Source organism: Manis javanica, chromosome 5 (genome assembly GCF_040802235.1).
Source record: "Manis javanica isolate MJ-LG chromosome 5, MJ_LKY, whole genome shotgun sequence".
NCBI lineage: Eukaryota > Metazoa > Chordata > Mammalia > Pholidota > Manidae > Manis > Manis javanica.
This window is the reverse complement of record NC_133160.1, coordinates 162868780-162887659: the sequence shown is the minus strand read 5'-3', so window position 1 is coordinate 162887659 and position 18880 is coordinate 162868780. Positions and strand designations below refer to the sequence as shown.

Below are 18880 nucleotides of genomic sequence, written 5' to 3'. Positions count from 1 at the left end.
TATCTCAACTGAGGCAAAATATTAAAAGTAGAAGATGGAAGAGTCCTTCTACAATCAAATTAGCTGTTTGACCTTTGGACAAATATTTAATACTCTGGCCTTCGTTTCCTCATCTGTAAAAACAGGGAAGAGGGAAGTTAGAAGAGATAAGATCACAGAGGAACACAGCTTATAGAAATCGTATCATATTTTGTAATCTTTAATTCATATATATTAGGGCAGTTTCAAAAATGTTATTGAAGCATTTCACTTCCTGATATGAAAGCAACAGCATGTTTATAAACCAGAAGTATTTTTGCCCACAAAAGTTAAACTTTAATTAGTCAGCTACACTTAACTATCAGTTTATAGGAAACACACAGTTGCGTGAGATAGTATGAGGATGAAATCAGCCAAATCCAGAATATAGTAAATTCAACTATACAAATAATGTAATCTCTACAACAAACAAATGTCAAGGAAAAACAGGAGAGCCTGTTACATATTGAGAGACATAAAAATTACCAAATTAAATGTACATAGTTTAAATCCTAATCCAAAGAAACGAGTATGAAAATACTTTTTTGAGAAAATTAGAGAATATAAACACTGGATATCAGATAAAATGTTATGGTGGCAAGATTTGCTTTAAAATAATTCTGGCTGAGAGTGGGTGAGGTGTATAAAGTGTGTATATGTCAGGGGTGAAGGTCAGAGGAATAGAAAAAATTGATTTTAAATATGGATAATGGATGAAGCTAGTTGTTGGGATGTTTGGTTCATTTTACTATACTTTGAAAATTTTCATAACAGTTGAACAAAGTATGACTTTCATATCTATTAACTTCGTATACATGTTACTTGATATATCATTAGTCCTTATTGAAGAAATGGAATTGAGTTTTTACAAAACTTAACAAAAAAGAACCAGTCACTAAATGTCTAATTATCTAACAAGTGATGCATTTCGTATCTAATAAACCACTGAAGCCTGTAAAATTAACACACCAAATCAGCTTCAACTCTTCTACCTTCTACCTTTTTTTCATCTAAAACCCCATCCAAGATACCCCAAAAGCCCTGGTCTCCAGACAGAAATAATGGCTTTTAAAGAGGCTTGTTAATTTGATTTTTATCGAGTTGCTTTGAATATAATTTTGTTTTACTCTTTGGAGCAAAAAACATTTTGTATACTTAGGTACTCTTAGCTCTAATGCCCACATTTTATAGTTTCAATATCATGCACATATTGTTAAGCAATCATATATCATTTAAAACAAAGAGTTGCAATTACTAGCAGATACCAAGATTTATTAAAACACCATAGTAATTAAAACAAGATGATGCTGGTCTAGAAGGAGACAATAATAGAGAACAGAAAGAGACCCACAGCACATGCATATTTGATGTATGACAAAGCTGCCACTGTTGATCAGCTAAGAAGGCTATTCCATAAACAGTACTGGGAGAACTGTTATTAATATAGAGGAAAATGAAATTATATACCTACCTCACACCAAACATGAAAAATCAGTTCCAGGCAGATTAAAGATTCAAATGTAAAAGTAAAACATTCAGAAAAAAATATAAGGGTATCTTTTATTTACTTTAGGGGATGGGAAGAATTTCTTAAATAAAGATAGAAAAGAAGACAGACCATTAAAGAATAAATCTTTACTTTCATTAAATATAACTCCTATCCATCACTAAGAAGAGGGGACAAAGATATAACAGGCATTTTAAAGATATAAAAACAAGAAACATAAAGACATTCAACTCTTAGTTTCAAGAAAAGAAATTAAAATGACAGTAAGATTCCTCTCCCACCAGACTGGAAAAAGTAAAATCTGACAAGGATGTAGAGTGTAGAGTAAGAATTCTCAAAGCCAGTAGGATTACAAATTGATCCAACTACTTAAGAAAAAATATCAGCATTACAATTAAGCTGAACATGTACATAATCATACCATATAGCAATTCTAATTGTATTAGTTTGATAGGGTCAATGTAACAAAGATTCTATAGATTGGATGGCTTTAGCATCAAATTTACTTTTGTCAGTTTTGGAGGCTAGATTTCCCAGATCAAAGTGTCAGCAGGTTTAGTTTCTTCTGAGGCCCCTCCCCCTGGCTTGTAAATGTCCTTTTGCAGTGTCCTCACGTGGCATTTCCTCTCTGCATGCACATACCTGTGTCTCTATGTACTAATCTTTTCTTAAAAGAATACCAGTCAGATTGGATTAGGGCCCCCCCTCAGGTTTCATTTTAAGCTAATTACCTCTTTGAAGTTCCTATCTGCATATACATTATGAGGTACTGGGAGTTAGGGCTTCAGTATGGGGGAAAAACAATTCAGTCTGTAACACCACCTCTAAGCATTATTAGCCAGAGAAACTTTTGCATGTTTGAGAATGCCGATTTTAGTTCATGACAGTTAATACACTGGATAATTTAAGTGTGCTGTACTTCTAAAACAAGATACTATAGTGAAAAGGAATGAACTTGTCTTGCCTGAGGGTTTCAGCCCCAAAGTTCATTATGGATTGGGTGAGACCAAGAAATGACGACAGAACGTTCTTGGGGTAAAAGGTCTTACACCAAGCTTTTTTCTCAGGATGGCAGGGCAAGCGCTAGAATCCTGTCTGCCTCTGGGGCAGTTCTGCATGCAGCAAGCTGTTCTCTGCCTCCAGGTCTCTGCGGCCTTGCAGCCCCAGAGCACTGGATGGAGGAGCTCTTTATAGAGTCAATAATCGCTTACTGCCAACACGTGTGCAAGCCTGTGCCTGCGAGCATTGCACTTGTGCAGTGGGTAAGTATATCAGGGTAAAGTGAGAATCCTGACCATGGAAACTTCACTTTCCTTAAAAGCTATGAAATAAATGTGGACTACTCCTGGAAAGTGTGTGGCTTCAGGTGGTGGGAGTTCCCGGCCTAGGGCAAGCTCTCTATAAATCCAGGACAGGCTGAAGGAAAACACGGGTGAGAGGTTGGTGAAAGGTTTTTTTTTTCTCACAGCTCAGTCTCTCTCCTCTCCAGCCAGTGTTCTCTGCCCCCTTGCTTGGTGCTGCGCCCCAAGCTCCAACCCTCTGGCCACAGGGTGTGCCAAGCTGCCCCCTGCCCCTTCCTCCAGGAGGAACTCTGTGGGCAAGTCCATGGTGACTGGCCGGCACCTGACCAACTAAGTACCAGGAAAGGAGGGAGCAGAGAATGGCTGCCAAGTCCACCCCTCACCCCAGACTAGCAATCCTATGAGGAACCAGAGGCTCTGCCGTGGTAAACATCACACTGATGTGCAAAAAGGCCCTTCTGCGTATATCACTATCAAGGCCAGATGAAAAATTCTGGTTGAAAACTTCTATTTACCCAACAGTGTTAAGTGTAAAAAGAATTAGTTACAAAAGTATATATGCAACATAAGTTCATTTATATTAAAATAAAATAAGACAGGTACAATGTGTATTTTGGGATACATCTATGTAGATTTAGAACTATAATAAAATAAAGAAAAGCAAGGTAATGAGTAACACAATTCAGGATAGCAGTTTCCTCTGGACAGGAAAGAGGAATACGTTCAGAAAGAACACAGGAGACTTTAAAAGGCACTTTAGTATTCTATTTCTTAACTTAGAGGTGGGGTATGTATGTTGATTTTATCATTCTTTTATGTTTTAATAAAACATGTATTTAATCTTTGTCCTTGGTTCCTGATACAGACCTCTTAAAATCTGTGTAATATGAGTAGTCTTTTGTTGTTCAAGTCCCTTTTAACCGCATCTGGGTTTATGCTAACGCGGTGACTCACGGGAGTGGGGAGTCAAGAGACCCTAGACAGCTTCAGGATAGAAGCTGGTCACCAAAAAAACCAAGCCTAGAACCTTCAGGTCCATCCCCTGGTTTCCGGAGGAAAGGGACTAGAGGTTGAGTTCAAACAGCCAGTGTTAAATCAATCATGCCTACTCAATGAAATCCCCTCAAAATTCTTGTAACAACGAGACTCAAGCTGCTGGGTTGGTGAATGCACCAATGTGCAGAGAGGCCATGGTAGCTCTGCTCTGGCTGCTTCTCATACTTTGTCCTATTTTTATCTCTTCCATTTGGCTGTATCCATTATAAAATTGTAATAGTAAGAAAAGCACTTTACTTAGTGCTATCAGTTATTTCTAGAGAATTATCACACCTGAACGATTATAAAATTGTAATAGTAAGAACAGCACTTTCCTCGGGTCTATCAGTTATTTCTAGAGAATTATCACACCTGATGGGCTGGGGGTGGGGTTGGTGGTCACATGTATTCCCAAATTTGTAGTCAGCTAGGTAGAAAAGCAGGTAGCTTGGGGATACTTGTGGCTGCTGTCTGGAAGTGAGGGCAGTAGTGTAGGGCTGAGCCCTTGACCTGGAGGTCTGCCCTAACTCTGGGTACTTGAATTACTGTATACCCATCCTTGTCAGAGAATTGTTGTTGGAAATCACATATCTTTGAGTGGGGTGTGCGTGTGTTAAGTGCATCTATGTACTCTCTTGTTATATATATTTGAGAAAAATTCTACTGTGCACTTAAAGTAAACAAACACTATGAAGTGGCACATACCTTTAACCATGGAGCAGTTGTTACCCATAGGCCTTAAATCTCAAGAGCCAGGATTTTTGTATTTTCACATTTGGAATTTAACCTATCAGTCTAATAAGAAGGGCTTCAAGGAGTTAATATCCAAAACATATAAAGAACTCATGTCTCACTACCAAAAAACAAATAACCCAATTAAAAAATGAGAAGAGAACCTGAACAGAAATTTTTACAAAGAAGAAATATAGATAGCCAGCACACACATGAAGATTCTTCACATCATTAATCATCAGAGAAATGCAAATCAGAACCACAGTGAATTATCACCTCATACCAGTTAGAATGGCCACTATCCAAAAGACAAGAAATAACAAGTGTTGGTGAAGATGTGGAGAAATGAAAACCCTCCTATATTGTTGATGGGAATGTCAATTAGTGCAGCCACTGTGGAAAGCAGTATGGGTTCCTCAAAAAAGTAAAAACAGAAATACCATACGACCCAGTAACTCCACTTCTAGGAATCTACCCAAACAAAATCTCTGATTCAAAAAGATACATGAACCCTTATGTTTATCACTACATTATTTACAATAGCCAAGTTACGGAAGCCACCTAAATGTCCACAATAGATGAATGGATAAAGATGTACATATTTCTGTGTTGACAGATAGTAACTATACTATTGGGGGTGAGGATTTAATAATATGAGTAACTGTTGAACCATTGGTTGTACACTTGAAACTAATAAAAAGATTGTATATCAACTATACTTCAATTTAAAAAAAGGGCTTCATTAATTTTATACACAAAACATTATTAATCTGGCCATTTCTGACATATCTCCCAAGAACTTACTAAGTATCTGGCACACTAAAAATTGAACTCCATTGCTATTTGCCTCAGTCCAAAAAAAAAAAGTAAAAGAAAAAAAAATAAACTTATTCCCAGGTGGCATTATAATGACAATCATTTGACTCTCCTACAAGTTCAGAATTCTAGACTTTAATAACTCAGGGAAGCTACAATTCATGAAAAAAAGAGAAGCTATGTTATTTTTATAATAGGTATACTATATATATATACTACATACATACATCTGAAATATTTGCCAGGTAACAAGAATGGGATAATTTTGGGGTCAAAAAAGTCTTTCAACATTGTTGCTAAGTACAATGCTCATTTAAATATATTTACCTGAAACTAGTTCTTAAATATTTAAAATTGAAATTAGCATTATCTAATAAATCACTTTTTTTTTTTTAGGAGAGCAAGGTACAAGCTTTTATTTAGAAATAAAGTGAAAGGAAAGAGCTCCTGGCTTAAGCCAGGAGGAGACAAGAGAGCCCTAATAAATCACTTTTAATCATAATATTTTATCACACAGAAAAATATATTTATAAGGTCACTTAATGACATAATTATGTATCTGTGGGTGTACATATGTATACTATAAATTTATCACATATACATTGAGACCCCTGTTATTTTCTCTATATTATACAAGCACTTATGGTTTTCAATCCAGTAAATTTTTAAATGATATACACAGACTGTGACTCAATTTTAATTTTATTAATTTTGTAATAAAAATTGACAAAACTTCCAAAACACTTTCAAGAAAAAAGTAAAATAGTTAAAATAACTTTAAAGGTCACTGTTCACCTTCCTTATGTTTAAATGAAATAATAAACTGCTAAAAATTCTATTTCTCACTCCACTGCAGGTTCATATTTACAGATCATGATGGTGTATTTAAGATGTGAACAAATGTTTCATAAAAGTTTTATTGACAATCATAAATACAAAACAAATCCTTCACAAACTACACTGATGAAAGTCTATCCCCAGGACTAACCTCAGAATTCCCAAAATAGTAATAATTATTCAAACTAAAATCTTTACTCTCTAATAACTTTTACCTGTCCATTCAGAAGAAATTATTATAGAAAATACACTTAAGTAATCATCTACCCATGTCTCTTCTTTTTCTGAGTTTTTTCTGTCATGGAGCAAGGCAGCATAGTTTCATCACAAAGGATTCTTTTGATTCTTCTTCACATTGTTGAATCTATTTAGAAAAATGTCTAAATGTACAGTTTAGTTAAAAAAAAAACCACTAGTCTCAATTCAACACCGCCTTTTATAATTACTTTTCCTGTTATGCAGCAATTTATTTTTGATATATCTTTCATCTTTCTAACTCATATTCCCAAACCATGCAGGACTTTACTTACAAATTTTCTTGTCTATCAAAAACATCCCCCCAATTATATTTCAGTTGTTCCCAATCCCCTTAAAAAAAAAAAGCAGTACCTCTCATACTCTGAATGGGAGTATAAAATGGACCAGTCTGTGAGGGCAACTGTCAATATTTACATTTACATTTATAAATACACATCCTCTTTGATCCAGCAATTTGCTTCAGAGAATCTGACAGTTACCCCTGCAAATGTAGGAAATGACATGGATTCATTGAACCATTGTTTCTAATATCCTAAGACTGGAAACAACACAAGGGTCCATCTACAGGGGATTGGCTATAAATTGGAGTATATCCGCAAAATGTAATCTGTGACAGCTAAAAAAAATTTTTAATGAAGAAGTTTAATTCGATAGTTATTAGGAGGCATATCCAGAATATATTGTTAAGTGAAAAAAGTAAAACGCAGAACAGCACAGAAAATACTGAAGGATAAATAAGAAACTAATTAAAACCAGTTACCTGTAGAAGACTATGAGGACGAGTACTGGATGGAAAGTAGGTACTGAGTCTTGCATTTCTTTTAACTCAGCTTGAGCCACGTCAAATACATATTTACTAATCAAAAAACAGTTTAAAAAAAATCACCGAGAGAAGTAGAAACATCTTTAAATCTGTCTTTGTTCAATTCTGCAAGTGAAAAACTTAGCAGTTGGGAGGGCAAGAAAGACTGACAACATCCTGTGAAGTTTTAAGAGTTGAAATGAAAAATTTTTCAATTAAAAAAAAATCTACCATTGTTTTCTATTTCTTAAAATTGTAAAAGCAGTAAATATAGCAACCTGAAAAACGGTTTATTAACAAACATGTACTTCTTTGCGCTTATTTTGTTAATAACTAAGAAATGTGTTTTAATAAAATCCTTACAGGGCAGAAACAGAAATACGTATTTACATACGTTTTGAAGTCCATATGGTGAAATGCAGATTTATGTTAAAAATCAGTGAACTGCTAACCTGAAGGAACACAAGACTACTATGATTATTAAATACGGTACGGACCTCCACGTAAATAAGGTACAATGATACTAAAATTCAAAATTCTCCACCATCTCTTACAAATACTGTTAGAATTACTAGAGAGCGCTCGGGGGTCACACAGATGGGCCGGGAGGGCGAGGGGCGGCGGAGGCCGGGGCTGCGCTTACCTCGCTGTGGGTGCGGCTCAGCGCCACCACCAGCTTTCCTGATTGCGGCGCGGCTGCTGCGCCAGCTGAAGGGCCTCTTTAATCGGCAGCAGCCGCTTTTCATCCTCCATGGCGCCTGGACTCAGCCGACAGTCGGCCGCGAAGCTCCCAGAAAGTACTTAACGTCCCAGCGTTCAAATAACTCCCGCGCAAGAAGAAAATACCGCGAGACTGATGCGAGAGTCTTCGGGAAGCGAGATTGCGTAACCGGACTGTAGTTTCGCGCGTGCGCAGAACACCGAACCAGTCCTTTTTCGAGGGGAAGTGTGGTTTTATGAGTGCAGAGGTTAGGCCGGAAATAGCGTTGCGTAGGTAATGGCGGGGTGAGCTGAACTGCGGCTCGACGGGCGAGACTGATGGATTGCGGTGCTGGGCTGGAGGTGAGAAGGAAGAAGGGCAGCCTCTGATGGCAGTGGATCAGAGTCTGTTAAAGGGAGGCGTTCTGGGGTTCGTTGCAGGAGGCACTGTGTGGTTTTTGCTTAGGGAACGAACTGGGGTTTCCCAGAGGGTAGGGGGTAGCGATCCAGCATCTAAGAGGAGATACTCTAGGGTCGGGTGAAAGGGGCAGGCTGAAGCTCTTGGAGGGCCTCGTTAGTCCCGGCAGGGCTGGAGGGAACAGTCGGGAATCCGCTGGGAGGAGGGTTACAGTCTAATCTGCCTACGGCTGATACCCAGGAGTCCCTACCGTTAGGACCTGGTGTCCTAAGTGTGCCCAAGGACAATGCGGGAAACAAAGGGGAGCACAGGAGATAGAAGGTAATTTTAAGTTACTGCTTATGGGACGGATTTGCGATGTCTTCAGGAAGAAATCAAGCCTAAGACATCCTTTCAAAAAATAGAAAACTTTAGAAAGATAAAAGGCAGAAGCAAACTACATTTAATGCTTTTGTACGTGGCACCCGATCGAAGAAACACAGTAAACGAAATCCTTTGCTCCACCCAATCTCATCCTGTTCCCTCTTACCCAAGGAAACCAACCACTCTCCCAAGCATCGTTATATTTTATTTTAATTAAATAATATTGTTTTGCCTAGTTTTAACAATCATTGGTAATAATACCAATTTATGGTTATGAAATTGCACATATCTTTTGCAGCTTGCTTAGATTTGTCAATGTTATGTAACTGAAGTTAATTCATTGTAACTGCTGAACAGGTGTTCAGGTATTCCTTTATATATTTCTGGTTATGTTTTCATGCTTTGTAATCCCAAGTGCCTGATGCACTGTGAAGTTTTTAAAAGAATGCTGCAGCAGTTGAGCTAAATCAAAAAGAATAAATATAAATTGAAATGACATAAGGATGCAAGAAAAGTATTCCAGGCAAAGAGAATACTAACCAGAACAAAAACAGAAGCATGAAAGTGCATGTTGTATTTCAAGAACTTCCATAGTCTGAGAGCTTGAAATGTAGAATTGAATGGAGGTATGTGATGAAGGAGAAACCTAGAACAGTAAAATAACACTTAACTTAAAGGATATTGTCCTGAGGAGTTACACTAGCTCAGAACGACTAGGGGTTTTTGAATTATGAAGAAACTGACCCAAGCTGTATTTTTAGCCATGCAAGAGGCATATGCCATATATTTAGGAGATAATATTAACACCATGGAGAAATATCCAAGAGGAAAGAATAGAATCTAGTGGCAGAATCTAAAGACCACCTATCAAGCATTATAACAATAATGATCATTATGTTAAGCATCTACAACAGTCATGCAGACTTCCTTAAAATCCTGAAACATTTTCCAAGGTTATTCATAGTACTAATTTCAAGGCAACTATTTTATACCTTCTTTTGTCAAACTTGGAACATTTTCAACTCCTGCCTCCCATTTAGCTGATACCTTGCACCCTATTTCAGTTAGAAAAGGATGATGCTTTCATTACATCCACCAGGTCTCCCTAAAGCACTACCTCTGCTGTTACTGTAGGCAAATTGTCTGATTCTTTAAGAATATTTTTGAATACAAGAATCTGAAGAGTAGCCAAACTCCCAAGGAAGATTGGGTTGAAACAGAAATAGTAAAAATATAAAAAGAACAAAAAGATTAAATGACAATCATTTTTGTCTAAAAGAATAAATAATAATTATACCTATAGTAATATAAATGAGATACTAGTATTTTTATGTGGGTTTCTTATTTTCAGGTAAATTTAGGTGTTAAGTTTTATAAGCTAAATCTAGACATAGTTCGTGTTTGTTTTTATAGGACCACTGTTTCTACTACTTGACATTTTAAGCAGCTTATTTTGAAATAGGGTATCTTTCATGATCTTTTTTTTTTAGTGGACTTTTTATTGTGGAAAATTCTAACATGTACAACAGCAGGGAGTATAATCTAATGAGCACCATGTACCCATCACCCAGTTTCAACAATTACCAACATTTCCCCAGTTTTTTCTTTAAATTGTCCTCCCTACTTTTTTGTTGTTGGCATATTTTTTTTTTATTTAAGTATCATTGCTACACAATCTTATGTTGGTTTCAAATATACAGCACAGTGTTTCAGCATTCACCCATATTATATAAGTCCTCACCCCCTCCAGTGTGGTCATTGTCCATCAATGTAGTGAGGTGTTACAGAATCATTAACTGTATTCTCCATGCTGTACTACCGTTCCTGTGGCCAACCTATATTGTGATTGTGAATTATTGTGCCCCTTCTCCCTCCCCTCCCCTCCTCTTTAGTAATCACTAGTCCCTTCTCAGTGTCTACAAGTCTACTGCTCTTTTGTTCCTTCTGTTTTGCTTTGTTTTTATACTGCACAAATAAGTGAAACCATTTGGTATTTGTCTTTGCCTGCCTGGCTTATTTCATTGACCATAATACCCTCTAGATCCATCCATGTTGTTGCAAATGATAGGATTTCTTTTCTTTTTATGGCTGAATAATATTCCATTGTGTATATGTACCACGTCTTTATCCGTTCATCTGTTGATGGACACTCAGGTTGTATCCATATCTTGGTTATTGTAAATAGTGCCATGATAAACATAGGGGTGCAAATGTCTGTTTGAATCAGGGATCTTGTTTTCTTTGGGTAAATTCCTAGGAGTGGAATTACTGGGTCAACTGGTATTTCTATTTTTTGTTTTTTGAGGAACCTCCATAATGCTTTCCACAATGGTTGCACCAATTTACATTCCCACCAACAGTGTAGGAGGAGGGTTCCTATTCCTCCACATCCTCGCCAACATTTGTTATTTCTTCTCTTTTGGATAGTAGCCATCCTACCTGCTGTGAGGTGATATCTCATTGTGGTTTTGAATTGCATTTCCCTAATGATTAGTGATGTGGAGCATCTTTTCATGTGCCTGTTGGCCATTTGAATGTCTTTGGAGAAGTGTCTGTTAAAGTCCTCCACCCATCTTTTTATCATGAGCTATTTTTAAAATTGTGTTTTGCTAGCCTTTGTCTTACATATTACCAAATTGTCCAAATATAGTTTGGTAACTTATTTTTCACTAATAAAAATGATGTATAGTGTATGGTTTAATACAGGTGTTATTCATTTTCTCAGCTGGTTTTTCAAATACATTTATTGAGTACCTATCCTGACAAACACTATTCTAGGAACAGATAGATAAGATTCATTAGTGGAATGTCACTAACCTGAAACCATATCACGTGACTATATTAGTGCACCTTGGAAACTTACAAGTCACCTTAATTGGAATTCTTCCCTAAAGGATGGCTAAGCTAGATACACACATGATTAAAGAGCTTTATTGCTCCAAAATGTGGCTACAGCAGTCAACTTCAATGCATACATTTTAAGCATTAGTGCACATATTTATAGATCTTTGAAGTTTTGACCAGAGGGACCTGTCCCAGCAGAACCCCAGCAGGGTTATAGGATCACTTACCAATATTTGTACTTGTAAAACATTTGTACAACACTTGCAACTAGTATACTTGCTTATGTTATGATACATAGTGTTTTGATTTACATTGAGTTCTAATTGAGAATATCTCCATTTAAATTCAAGTTCCAAAACTCGTGGTTAGAAAAATACCCCAGGTTTGAAACTATTCCCATAAACTACTCTGACTCCCATTAAGGTGCCTTTCAGAGATATTAGGTACAGAAAGGAGAAGGCAAACAAAAGACTTTGGAGAATGTATGTTTAGTTCTGTTTTTCTTTAGGTATATAAAGTAAATAGTTGAAATGAAAAATATTTGGAGGTAGGTGGCTACAGGGTAAAATTCTAGTTTGAGATTTGGAGGAAAAAAGGCATTAAAAACTGAGCATCTTTATTTGGTACTTATAACTAAAAGAAGAGTCATTAGTTATTTCTCACCTATTAAGGGCAACTATATGTCAGATTCCTTTAAGGCTACTGCAGATTGCCCTACAAATCTTTGTATTTATTCATTAAAAAGATTTAGATTCAGTTGCTTTTCCAGAAGTTTTATCCCGGCTTAATATAATGTACAGCATGCTCTGACATGCAAGAGGCATATGCCATAAACCCTTTACTTTAGTCCACTATCTACCTTGGCAGACAGGACATGAGGCCTTCAAAGAAAAGCTTTGTCTCTTTCAGACCAAGGTAAAATATTTAGAACATGCCATCTTTTGAGGAGATATCTAACTCAGATTAAGTCAGAGGATCTACCAGGCCCTGAATTCTCTCCCAGATGCGCACCTTCTTAAGTATAACTAGGTACCATATGCAGTAGATCTCTGGCTACTTAGCCATAGTTAAAGCATTTGTGATAACTAACGAAGTTGATATTTTCAAGCTCCTCCCAAACAGAAAACTACAAAGAGAGTGCTAGAGACGTGGTGATATATTTTGCTATACTATGTGTTACAACTTAATCCTGCTCCCTGTAGCAATAGCTGCTTTCTCAGGTGGCGCCTGCTGCCACCTTCCTGGGACCTTCCTGCAGCTTCATTCCAACAGCATTGTTCTAGGATACCCTTTAAACCTTTTGGTGTCATATACAGTTTTGGTCCTTAAATTCAAAACTGAACTTTTGTCCAATACTAAACAGACCAAATTTGAGAGTCTTCTTTTGGTAGTTCTCCACATCACTCTTTTTTCTGAATTGTACCAAATGATGTTTACCCGTCTCACCAGCCACCTTTACTCCTATAAATACCTTCAGGACTTACTCTCCTCAGTGCTGACAAGGTTCTCTTTCTGACTGTTCCTGTCAGAGAGGCCAACAGGGTAACTCAGCAGGCTAGGCCATCACGTAACAGCTTGAGATCCTTGGCATTATTTGAAGTCTGTCAATATGAATGAGTTACCTTAATAAAAGTTGATGCTGTTGGCCCCCCCACCCCCCACAACCAAAAGCAACATCTGTTCTTGTCTATAAATCATAGCCTGTGCCCACAATTTTGGCATGCTCCAGCCACAAAAAGATAACGCAAGCTTTGCTGGGCTCCTCAGTAAATATGCACAGTACACACAATCCAGTGACCAGGCTCCTTAGCTTTTACCTGAAGGAATTGAAACCATATCCACACAAAAAACTGCAACCAATGTTTATAACAGCATTATTCATAAGTGCCAAGATTTATAAGCAACCAAGATGTCTTTTAGTGGGTGAATGGATAAATAAGTGTATTACATCCAGACAATGGAATAGTGTTCAGTGCTAAGAAGAAATGAGCTATCAAGCCATGAAAAGACTCAGAGGGACTTTAAATGTGTGTTACTGAGTGAAATAATCCAGTCTGAAAAGGCTACATACTGTGTAGTTCCACTGTGTGGCATTCTGGACAAGGCAAAACCATGAAGACAGGAAATAAAGATTGTGGCTGCCAGGGGTTGGTGGGAGGCAGGGAGGGGATGAAAAGGCAGAGCAGAGAGGGTTTTTAGGGTGGTGAGAATCTTCTGTGTAATACCACAGTGATGGGTACATGTCATACATTTGTTAGAACCCATAGAAATAGAACACCAAGAGTGAACCTTAATGTAAATTATGGACTTGGGGTGATTGTGAGGTGTTAATGTAGGTTTATCAGTTGTAACCAACGTACTGCTTTGGTGGGGGATGTTCATAATGGGGAAGACTAGGCGTATATGGGGTCAGGGAGTATGTAGAATTCTCTATCTTCTGCTCAGTTTTGCTGTGAACCTAAAATTGCTCAGAAAAAAAAGTCTACAGTGTTTTTTGAATGATTTATACATGATAGAGTATAATTCTCCTTCAAGTTTACTATTGTTAATAGTAAAGCCCATGTGGATGTAACAATGAAGTCTCACAGAGGAATGTCACCAAGACTATACCACCTCCCTTCTGGCAACATCTTTCTTGTTTCAAGGTCACCATCTCTTATGATGAGTCCTTCACAGCTGGCTTTATTATTAAAAGGTTAGGCTCCCATGTAAATACTGTAGCAGCAGGCTGATGCACATCAATGGCATTCATAATTTGTAGCATATTTTTTAGGGCTGCCTTGTATTCCTAAAACCTAGCCCTTGCTGGTATGTGGTACTATACTCTTATTTCACCCATAGGGGGAAGGATACATGATAACTAGAATGAAAAGTTATTTGGTATATTTGGGGGTGGGGGAGATTCCAATCTTCCTCTCAAGTGATTGGGGAGAATCCCCAAGTAATAAAAGTAATCTCAAGATACAGGTGTTTCACAGAACCCAAGAATGGACTAACAGTTACCAAAGGGAAAGGGACTGGGGAGAATGGGTGAGAAGAGAGGGATAAGGAAAAAAAGAGGCATTACAATTAGCACACATAAAGTTGGGGTGGGGGCACAGGGAAGGTAGTTTAGCACAGAGAAGACAAGTAGTGATTCTATAGCATCTTACTACACTGATGGACAGTGACTAATGGGGTATGTGGTGGGGACTTGATAAGGGGGGGAATCTAGTAACCAAAATGTTGCTCATGTAATTGTATATTGATATAAAAAGAAAAAAAATTCTCTAATAGGTTAAAAAGAAGTTTTTTTTACTGCAGGTGTTTCAGTTTTAATACTGTGACTTCCTGTAAGAACTCATGGAATGCAGTATATTTTTACTAAAAAGTCACAGCTTATGAGGAAAACAGGATTATGGTCAAACTGTAAACCTTTGTAATCAGAGAGCCATAACAATATTAAAATTATTTAAAGCATACCCTTGAAGAGAAATACAGACACAGAAATGATTGTCATGATGTAGGAAGTTTTAATACTCATGGAACCCTAGAAACGGGAGGTAGAGCATGCAACACCATGCAAGGGGGCCACAAGGGGAGGCCCCAGGATTGGTCAGGACGCAGAGGGAGTGGAAGGGGAACCGCAGGAAAGCCTGTGCAGTGGTTTTCTAGAGAAGGAAAGGGCGAGGCAGGACAAGCAAGCCGAGTAAGTTTAGGATTGGCTTCAGCAGGCCCTAGGGTATGGAGGCTTGGTATCTGTCCCTGGGTGATGAAGGCAGGGGCAGATTGGTGGTGTGTAAGAGCCTGATCATGGGGGTTAAGGTGGGGTAGGGTCTGGATTGGTTAGTTTGCATATAAAAGTTGTGCCCCTGGGTTGAGCTGTTTGCTACCAGTGGAGTGTGCCATCTCTCGGAATTAGCTGACACTGGAAGGGTCAGTCCCTTCCTGATCAGGGAAAACCCAGATGCAGAGCATCAGGAATACAGAAAATAAGAAAATATACTTAGTGCAAACAATCCTACCAAAAGTATTAATGCTGTTAATATGTTGAATTTCTAATAAACACGACAGTAAGTATTACTTTACACTCACCCCCTGCAAAAAGGACAAGGTGGAAAGATGTGTTAGGAAGTACTGTTTTATGGTGATGAGGCTCAAATACACTAAGATCAAAGAGAACAGCACAATGAGTATGTAAATTCTAAGGTAGGCATGGCCATACTGAGCTAATGAACTATACTCATGGCTTGCTGTTTTCAGCTTTGTCAGTGTGCTTTGCAACTCATGATGCTGACTCCCAGGTTTTCCTGCCATCATTTTTTCTATTTACCAATCCTGGTTGAGGTGCTATGCCTTACAGAAATAGGTCTAAGCCTATCTAACATAGCAATGAAAGAAGCTACAGGCTTTTTGCTTTACCCATTATCTTGAATATGGCATAGGACCCCATAGCTGGCAATAATAATACTCTGTATAATGCTTTAATGTCATGTCTTTGGTCTTATTTCCAGGTCAAGGATGCATTCTAAGAAAGTTTTAAAGTATGTGAGCAGCTGCAACCTGAGAGTTGACCTAGCCATGGAAAACCTCATTGGCTCTCACTGGATCAGACCATAATTGGCACTCTTAAAAATTTTTCCCATCAAATTGTATCAAGAATGAAAATCTAAGATACACCTACCACTTCAGGAAAGTTACTCTTGCAGCAAACAGTCTAGCAGATCAGCTTGTTTCTTTGACCATCAAGGAGACATACTCAAGCTACCAACACAACAGAGGAAGATGTCTGTATCGGAGCTATTCACATTATGTGTTTGACCCATTAGTAGGTCCTGAAATTAATTCTGTGAGTCATGGTGGACATTTTTTAAAAACAAAATAAAATATAAAATATCAGAGTGCTTCCACGAATCCTTTGCTAGAATTGTTCAAGTTGCAATGAATACTAAAGTCACTTTCAATATGTGAGAAGATAATTAATGGAGAGGATGTGATGAATAGAATTTATTAGCTAAGAAATGGTTTTTCAGTCATTTGTCCACTGGTGTCTTAATTTTCATGAAAATAAGTTAATGTTCTGTCTAATTTTGTATTACTATGACTTGCAACTAGATGTGAATTCAGATGTTCAACTGAGATTGAATTGCAAACTGCATTTTTTGCAACATATTATCTAAGCTATATATATACACATGTGTTTTGAGTTAGCAAGTATAACATTTTAATCAGTTACTTTTAAAATGGATCATTTCTTTTTTAAAGAGAAATAATGAAATGAAATATGCAGAAGCATGTTCAAATTCAACCATTGGATCTGAAAATATGAATAGCAACAGTACTGAAAAAAATATCGACTCTAATCTGCAAACTTCAACTTCATTTGAGCCACATTTCAAAAAGAAAAAAGTAAGTGCAAGATGTTACAATGAAGATTATTTAAAATATGGTTTTATCAAATGCGAAAAATCCTTTGAAAATGATAGACCTCAGTGTGTTATTTGTAATAATATTCTTGCAAATGAAAGCTTAAAACCTTCAAAATTAAAAAGGCACTTAGAAACTCACCATGCTGAGCTTATTGATAAGCCTCTTGAATATTTTCAAAGGAAGAAAAAAACTGTAAAATTATCAACACAGTTTCTTAGTTCTACAACTGTTAGTGAAAAGGCCTTATTATTATCGTATCTAGTTGCGTATCGTGTGGCCAAAGAGAAAATGGCTCACACAGCTGCTGAAAAAATCATTCTTCCAGCATGTTTGGATATGGTGTGTACAATTTTCGATGATAAATCAGCTGACAAATTAAAAACTATTTCTAGTGATTATACAGTATCTCTTCGAATTTGTACAATTGCAGAACATTTAGAAACAACGCTTATTACTCGATTACAATCTGGTATAGATTTTGCGATCCAGCTTGATGAAAGCACCGATACTGGAAGCTGTGCGACACTTTTAGTTTATGTCAGGTATGTGTGGCAAGATGATTTTGTGGAGGATTTTTTGTGTTGTTTAAATTTAATCTCACACCTAAGTGGATTGGATATTTTTACAGAATTAGAAAAGTGCATTGTTGGCCAATATAAATTAAACTGGAAAAACTGCAAAGGAATTACAAGCGATGGAGCAGCAAACATAACTGGGAAACACAGCAGAGTAATTGAAAAATTGCTTGAAGTTACTAATAATGGCGCTTTTTGGAATCATTGTTTTATACAGCATGAAGCTTTAGCATCCAGAGAAATTCCCCAGAATCTCATGGAAGTATTGAAACATGCAGTGAAAGTTGTTAATTTTATTAAAGGAAGCTCACTAAATAGCTGGCTTCTTGAAACATTTTGTTCAGAGATTGGAACTAATCATACCCACTTACTGTATCATACCAAAGTTCGTTGGTTGTCTCAAGGGAAAATACTTGGTAGGGTTTATGAACTCAGGAATGAGATTCACAGTTTTCTCACTGAAAAAAAATCTAATTTGGCAAGTATTTTTGGAGATGATATTTGGGTAACAAAAATGGCATATTTAAACTGATATTTTTGGCATACTTAATGAAATAAGTTTAAAACTACAGAGGAAAAACAGTGATATATTCCAACAGGTCGAATGTATCCAAGCATTCCAAAAGACATTATTACTGTGGCAAACAAGACTTAAAAGCAATCATCCCAGCTATTACATGTTTCCAAGATTTTTGCAACATACTGAAGAGAATATCATTAATGAAAACATTTTGAAAGAAGTAAAATTAGAGATACTGTTGCATCTCACTTCTCTATCTCGAACTCTTAACTATTTATTTCCAGAAGAGAAATTTGAAACGTTGAGAGAAAACTGTTGGGTAAAAGATCCATTTGCTTTTAGAAACCCAGAATCAATGATTGAGTTTAACTTAGTGCCTGAAGAAGAGAATGAATGAATACAGCTCAGTTCTTCATATACATTGAAGAATGATTATGAAACCTTAAGTTTATCAGCCTTTTGGATTAAGGTAAAGGAAGACTTTCCCTTGCTAAGTAGAAAAAGTGTCCTGCTGTTATTACCTTTCACAACAACTACGTTGTGTGAACTAGGATTTTCAGTCTTACCGCAGTTAAAAACGAAGGAAAGAAATGGATTGAATGGCACAGCAGACATGCGGGTAGCCTTATCCTCCTGTGTTCCAAACTGGAATGAACTTACCAACAGGCAAGCACACTCATCATATTAAACAAATCTTACCTGGTTTTTTTGTTTCTGTGTTTCTCATTTTCTGATATTTTTATATG

General features: G+C 37.1%; 2 long non-coding RNA genes across 3 annotated transcripts; one reads left to right on the top strand and one right to left on the bottom strand.

Annotated features, from left to right (window-relative positions):
• Window positions 1–6308: 6308 nt before the first annotated feature.
• Window positions 6309–8126, bottom strand: LOC118967409 (uncharacterized). Of its 2 annotated transcripts, XR_012131175.1 has the most exons (4): window positions 7950–8126; window positions 7701–7758; window positions 7265–7360; window positions 6309–6610 (listed from the first exon to the last, which is right to left on the bottom strand). It is a non-coding gene; the product is annotated as an uncharacterized lncRNA (long non-coding RNA). The 2 variants fall into 2 exon arrangements; XR_012131174.1 differs by having other exon boundaries at window positions 6309–7360.
• Window positions 8127–8219: 93 nt separating this feature from the next.
• LOC140849658 (uncharacterized) lies at window positions 8220–16508 on the top strand. Its single transcript, XR_012131797.1, has 2 exons — window positions 8220–8368; window positions 16124–16508. It is a non-coding gene; the product is annotated as an uncharacterized lncRNA (long non-coding RNA).
• The last annotated feature ends 2372 nt before the right edge of the window (window positions 16509–18880 follow it).